This window comes from Glycine max, chromosome 4 (assembly GCF_000004515.6).
Source record: "Glycine max cultivar Williams 82 chromosome 4, Glycine_max_v4.0, whole genome shotgun sequence".
NCBI classification, from domain to species: domain Eukaryota; kingdom Viridiplantae; phylum Streptophyta; class Magnoliopsida; order Fabales; family Fabaceae; genus Glycine; species Glycine max.
The window spans coordinates 45,927,632-45,935,204 of NC_016091.4; the positions used below are offsets into that span (position 1 = coordinate 45,927,632).

The following is a 7,573-nucleotide window of genomic DNA, read 5'->3' on the forward strand; positions in this document are numbered from 1 at the left end:
ATCTAGAATTTAGTTTGAATAAACCACTTGAGAAAGAGAAAAATGGTAAAAAAAAACTAAAAAAATGAGTCAAAAACAAGTAAAACTTATAAAAATTAGAGAAAAAAAAAACTCACTACATGCTCTTAATAGGACATTGTTTTTTTTATTTATTTAGATGTAAACTTTGATATTATTATATGTACTACATTAATAAAACTTAGATCTAAGTATTATAATATATTTCATTTAGACATTTGTATATATTTTGAATGTGAAGAATCAATAAAACAATAATTTAATTTTTATTTTTAATGTTATAAAGATATGATTTATAATATATTTAATTATTACTGCTATTATTTTACTACGCCACGATTAAACAATTCTTAACCATTTGCTAATTTGTTTTGAAATGAGTAGAGTTTTGTGTTTTGTAGTATTAATTGACTGGCGGTTCAACAAGGACGGTGGATCTGCCAAATTATTGGTGGGTTCGCAATCTAACAAGTAAGCCACATTGTTTCAAGAAAGTCAACTAATTAACCTATCCAACCCAACTAACACAACTGTTCCTTTTGGCAGTTGCAATAAATCACATTTTTTTCCAAATTAAATAAAATAAAGATGACACACAAAAAAACCGACTTTGACCTTTCCTTTTTTTTATAGGCGAAAATAAAATATAATATTAAATTTATAATAACTTATGTATCATCCTAAATCAAAAGGTAGACTTTTATCTTGTTCTTTGAATTAACATAGTAATAATCGTGATTATTCATTCAATCATTCACATGCAAATCTCAAAACCAATGCTTGCAGTGCAGCCTCTGGTGCCGGCGAACTCCAACTGCGGCGGTTGCCGGAGATACTCCTCTGGTCAGAACTTACTGTGCTTGGAAAGGCAATAATGTAAGTTTACGTGATATTCTATCACTGTTTCTATTCCACCACCAGTTTTAAGCTCAATTACCCTTTTTAAGTTTCTTCTACCTGTGTACAAATTCAATTCTGAATTGATTTATGTGTGTGCTTGTGCCTGGATTCTTATTCTATTAGACCATGTTTTAGTAATAAACTAAAGGGTATTATTGATTGTCAAGTTTCCCTTGGTGTGTTGATAATTTAGATATTTACTTTTGAGGGTCTCATAACTAGAAAACTCACATCTTAAAACTTACTTTTCTATTATATTCAAAGATAAGCTTTTGTACTGTTTGAATGCAGTTAAGTGTTATTATTTGTGTCTTGAATTTTTGTGGCTGCTGAATTTTTTTTCAGGAATTTTGTCTTAGGGGGAGGCTTATATTTGGACCTGATGGGAAATCTATATTTTTGACAATATTTCTTATCGTTGCCCCTGTTGCTGTTTTCTCTGCTTTTGTGGCGAGGAATTTGTTGGATGATTTTCCTCATCACTGGGGATATTCAATATTGATCGTTGTTATTCTTCACAGTGTTTGTAAGTCCTTCTATTCTGTAACCGTGATTTGTTTAATATGCCCACTCATTAATTGTTCTTGTCCCCTAATAGAAGAGGTTTTCCATGGCCTAGCTTTTCCATTTAAGTTTTGCAGAATCATAATGTTTCTGGTTTTACATGTGAAGCGCTATTGCTATATATCTTGCTTCGAGATGCAAATTGTTGAAGGGAAAACCTTGCACAATTTCACAATTTTTGGTAACTGTTTTTAGACTTAGACCTCATAGGCCTACCTAAACTTTAACCTACAAAATACAGAAGCAGAACTTCAAGACTTTCACATTTAGAAATAGCTTCTCTCTTGAAAATCCTACAACGAATCTTGGATGACTTGACATTTAGAAATAGGCTTGAAACCATCCAGAAAGACTCATTTTGCCATCTTCATCCATTAGTACTATGTTTACATTACCACTATCACACTGTATATTTTACAAAGCCTGCATCGGATTATTGTAGTGCTTGCCATCATGAGAATTTTTGTTCTAACCTTGTCGATTAACTTGTCATCATTGGACATTGTCATTTATAGCTATTTCAAATATTTTATACAAGAGAATGGCTGAAGAGGCCTAATGAACTAATCATTGCTTAATTTTATATTGGAATTGCAGCGTTGAATTCCAATTGTTATCACGTATGGTTCTGACATTGACAGCTTCCATATTTTCTCTATATAAATAATATTTATAGGCATTATATCTGGATTATGCTAAGAGTCCTAAATGATTTTATAAACTTTGTGAATTTCTTATATTAAAATTATACTGCTGCCCTGTCACATAAATACCAATTGCTGACAGAATTTGGTATTTATTTGTGAGGTAGACGGAAGGAGGGTGGGAATTGGAAGGAAAAGGAATGGGAGGCCGGAGGAGGCAGCCAATTTGAAGTGAAGCAAAACCTGTTGGGTTCTGATATAATCATAGTTGAATAAAGTTATACCAACTTAAAAGGGCAGTAGAAAATCCAAGTGGTTGGATAAGTTGGGATGCTCATGGTTTGATTATTTAAATAACCATAATTAATAAATAACTAGATTATAAATGGTTATAATAATTATAACTATAATCATATCTAATTTTATATAACTAATTATAATTTGATATAATTGATTATTATTTTTAAAGATCGATTTAATACAACTAGTTATAACTAGTTATAATTATGGATGAATAAAATTAAGTTATTTGAAATGACTATTTTTATAAAACTAGTTAAAGTTTCATAATTATAATTATTTTTTAAATAAAAATAAATTATTTAAAATAATTATTTTTATAAAATTGATTATGATTTTATAATTACTTTTTTATATAACTAGTTATTGTTAGTTATGGTTATTTTTTTCAAAACTAGTTTTTTTTAAACACCCCTATACCAGGTGGTGATGGGTTGGAGTCCCTTAATTAAGCAAGTAGTGAAGGGTTCAAGAATAATAATAGACTTGAATAGTTTACCTTTAAGTGTCTTTAGATCTTTTGAAAGAAATTATTCTTAATAATTTTAATATAATGTTCTATGGTCCAAATAATAATAGACTTGAATCAAGGAAGGAGTCAAGAATTTGAATTTTGTATATAAAAAAAAAATCTTATTAGAAGAAAAAAAAAACCACCTTTAACTTTAAGTCTCTTCGAATCTCATAAAAAATATCAGTCTTAATAATATTTAAGATAATATTTTACTCCTTCCAATCATACGCATAAAAAAGAAAAAAGAAATAGTAGAAAACAACTAAGGGTAACATAAGATGGCCTAAATCTTTTTAAGAGCATTCTACCCGTAATCCTAACCAAGGTGAGATATCTTTATACATCCCCCTTATGTCCAAGATCGGATATTTTGGTGCTTTCGGAATAGACATTTGCAAATAGCCCAACATTAAAAATAGATGGATAAATTACTATATTAAAAACGGACCTAGCTGGTTGGCTTAACCCATTCTTAAAAACTAGTTCAAAGAAGAAGAATTACCCAAGTCCTTTAAGAAGTCTTTTGACCATATTTTTAATTAACGTGGGAAGTCTTAACAAAGAGGATTACATAACTTATTTTTTTCAGCTGAGCAACCATTTCATACATGGTCGACCTAACATTTCATTTAAGCAATAATATTATATTGTAGAAGAAATCGTTGCATGACATAAAAGATGGTCCAAAATTGTACAGTCATTCTCATTACTCTCTGGAACAAGATTGTGGAACTACTCTAATGAGACTCTGCTTTTATTAAAACATGTAATGTAATTCGGATTTGATTTATTTATTAGCATGAATAGTGAAAATATTACTTTTTATGTAGTTTGCCATGTATAGTGAAGGAATAGGGTTATGGATCAAAACCAAATTAAAAAAGAGAATTAAAATAAGAGATAATTTGTGGTGTCTATTTAGTGAATTCTATAGAATTGGCTTTTAGAGAAAAAAATGATTAAGCAGTTGTACCAATATAGTTCCTTGTTTGCAACTCTGGTACATAATTTTACACAGTATTCTAATCTAGTGCAATGCTTCTGATTTTGATGTAGATTACATTTTGAATACAATTATTCTAATCTTTTTCATTCACCCCTGTACTCCTAAAGTCTTAAAAACGTATTCCCAGGTTCTGATCACCCTTCTACTGACCTCAGGAAGAGATCCTGGCATAGTGCCCCGTAATGCTAATCCTCCAATTCTGGATGAATATGAAGGGGGTGCCAATGTCAACAATGAACAAACCCTACGGCCACATTTGCCGCGAGCAAAGGAAGTAGTTGTCAATGAAGTATCTGTGAAGATAAAATATTGACACCTGCATGCTGTATAGATCTCCCCGTTGTTCTCATTGTTCAGTATGTGATAACTGCGTGGAGCGATTTGATCTTCACTGCCCTTGGGTTGGTCATTGCATTGGATTGGTAAGGGACTAATGTTTACATATCCCAATCTCACAGTCTTTTTCTATCATTATATTATGATCTAGAAGAACAATTCTTGTGTTTTTCCTTTTAATGTTCATTTTATCTATAATGTTCATTCTTTGGTCTGTGTTTCTGTTTTTCATTGCAACTATTGCATAAAAATAGATATGAATAGATTCAAAATTGCTATTGAAAAGGGGTATGCAATTAAATGAATATACTACTTGTAGAGATGTCTTTAGTACTTGGAGGCAGAAAGCCGAGAATATTGTAGTACGTTGATGGAAAGCATCAAGTAGTTCTTAAAACTACATGTGATTTACAAACAACAGAAATTGCTACCGAACTAGGGATAGAAACGGCTCATAGATTGTAGAATCATCATAGCTTCAGCTCCCTCTAAGTTTTGTGTTTCTATTTAAATTCTTACTATTGCTTTGTATCATATTCCTGAATACACTTTTCTTCTAGTTTGTAAAAAATTAGCAATGGAGTGTTCTTTACATGTAAGCTGGTATTGTCTGATTTCATACATGTATAGTTAATAATACACAATTATATTTGTAGTCGATATGATCAAGAAGTTGCTAATTCAGAATTATTTTTTGCTTCTTTGCTTTTATGTATGGTGGCAGAGAAATTACAGATTCTACTACATGTTTGTTTTCTCTGCAACCCTTCTTTGTTTATATGTTCATGGCTTTTGCTGGGTCTACATTAAGAGAATCATGGACTCAGAGGAGATATCAATTTGGAAAGCAATGATCAAAACTCCTGCTTCCATTGCACTAATAATATACTCCTTCATTTCTGTCTGGTTTGTTGGTGGCCTCACTGTTTTCCACACATATCTAATTAGCAAAAACCAGGTTCGGACATCATTTAACTAACAACCCCTTTTAGTTTTTACTTTTTTTCTGGTTGTTTCCGAATAATTCTGATCACCTCCTGCGTTCCACATTTGGAAACCTTAATATAATGAAGAGTGCTAGTAACACACTCTCTATCACACTCCTTATAACATACTCTTTACAATTGGTTAAAACTTATTAGAAACTACAAAATGATAAGTGAAACTCGTTAAATAAGATGTGAGACCCACAAAATTAATATTTTTCAACAAATTTCAGCCAATAACAAAGAGTGTGATAAAAAATGAATTGCTAGCATTTCTCTAACATAATATATGTAATGGTATGCATGCTTTATCTATGAAAAACTAATGTGCATTTCTAGTACAGTTTTCTTACACACTTAATGACTGTTCCTTTTGTTTCATATGCAGTCTACTTATGAAAATTTTAGATACCGGTATGATCAACAATCCAACCCTTATAACAAAGGAGTAGCTGCAAACTTCAGAGAAATATTTTGCTCCTGCATTCCTCCATCCAAGAACAACGTCAGGTCCAAGATTCCAATTCCAAAGGAACCATCAGATTCATCTAGAAGAAGAGTTGTTAAATCCCTGAGCCCTATGATGAGAAAAACAGCAGGAGACCTTTAACTAGGGACCACCCGAGTGTACAATGAATTTGAGGAAGAGGAGGAGGAAAGTGATTATGCAGATGAGTTTACCAATGATGAGGAACATGGAAAGGGCAGTGGAATAGGTGATAATATGTCTGTGGATTTGAGCAGGATGCTTCACACAGAAGGGGGGCAAACAGAAGTTGCTTCATTTCTAAGGCTCTCGTTGTGGGACAGAAGCAGCAAAGAAAATGGGACATAAGTCCTGATGTTTAAGACAGGATTACCAGTGATGGTAGTAGTGAGTCTAGTGGCAACTCAACAGAAGGGACTCCATAATGTTAATGTCAGAAAAATTCAAAATGTAAATTATAAGAGAAATATTATTTGTATAACTAAAAGAGAGAAAGAAAAAAAATTGAGATGTAATAAATGATGTGATGGAGAAAGATAAATATAAAAAATAATGTGTGAATGATTGTATGTCACATCTCAAATTAAAACTACAAGAATTTTGGGTGGAAAAATGGGAGGTAATGCATGTGTTTTGGTTAAATATGAGATTTAACTGGACCTTGTAGCATTGATTGATTGTTAGGTATTGGATTATTTGGAGTTAATGTGGTGATATAATATAGTTCTTTTGAAAGTGGAAGTTGTGTACAATTGAAGAATAATAGAAGTAGTGGAAAGTGATCCTGCCAAGTTCCAACATGTGCATTTTATTTTATTTTTTATTTTTTTTGCTTTTTTCTTTTATTATTTGAGAATTTCATTGATAGCATAACTTGATATCATTGTGTTTGTTAGTTTGGTTTACTTTATTTTATGTTTTAATTATGTAAGCAACATAAGTCTTATTTCATAACTCTTTGTTTGGATACGATGAATTATGATGAAAAATATTAAAGAGAAAAATGAAGAAGAAATAAAATATTTTTATTCTTTGGATGGTAGAATTACGAAGGAAACAAGAGGTGATTAGAATTCAAAAACTCGTAGACCTTAATACTACTAACTATATTAATTAGTTTATATAATCTTGATAAATTAGTTAATTAGATTTTATAAAAATAATTGAATGAAATGTGTGATTTGAAAGCCACACATAATCATGATTTCAATCAATCTCTATCCAGCAAAAAAAATCTCAATCAATTTCTACGAAACAAGTAGCTTATTGTTTCAATTTATCAAAAAAAGTTTATATATATATATATATATATACTTACAAAGATAACAAAGTTTGTCTATAGAGGTTATAGTCTATTGCCACCTACATGAAAATGGATTCAGTGTAGTCACACCACCATGCATTATTTATAACTGTTGAATGAAGATCGAACGGTTAAATTTTGAATGTATTTTAAGTTGATTGACCAAGATAAAATATGAATCTTCATCTAATGATTTTGCGTAATAATCTGTAAATTATAATAACATTTTGGGTCATGTTCATGCTACAAATTATAAAAGGTATGCCTTATTAGTCTCCCTGCCAAACGTTTGACCTCCACATCGCACTAAGCTCAAATGGTCATACAAAAAGCACGAAATTGAAAGACAGAACCCTCGGTTTCAACAATTTTCCAGATTCATGTCCAAGTTTTTTCTCATAGCAGAGAATCCTCCAATTGACAAATACAAAATAGCAGAGAAAGAATGCCATTTTCCAAATGCTGGAAATGGATATTAAAATTCATGCAATCCTTCTTCAAAACTTCTTCTCCTT

At 31.0% G+C, this 7,573-nt stretch overlaps 1 pseudogene; it reads left to right on the forward strand.

Moving 5' to 3' along the window:
• The first annotated feature begins 759 nt into the window (after positions 1-759).
• LOC100794957 (probable protein S-acyltransferase 5) lies at positions 760-6,722 on the forward strand (annotated as a pseudogene).
• The last annotated feature ends 851 nt before the right edge of the window (positions 6,723-7,573 follow it).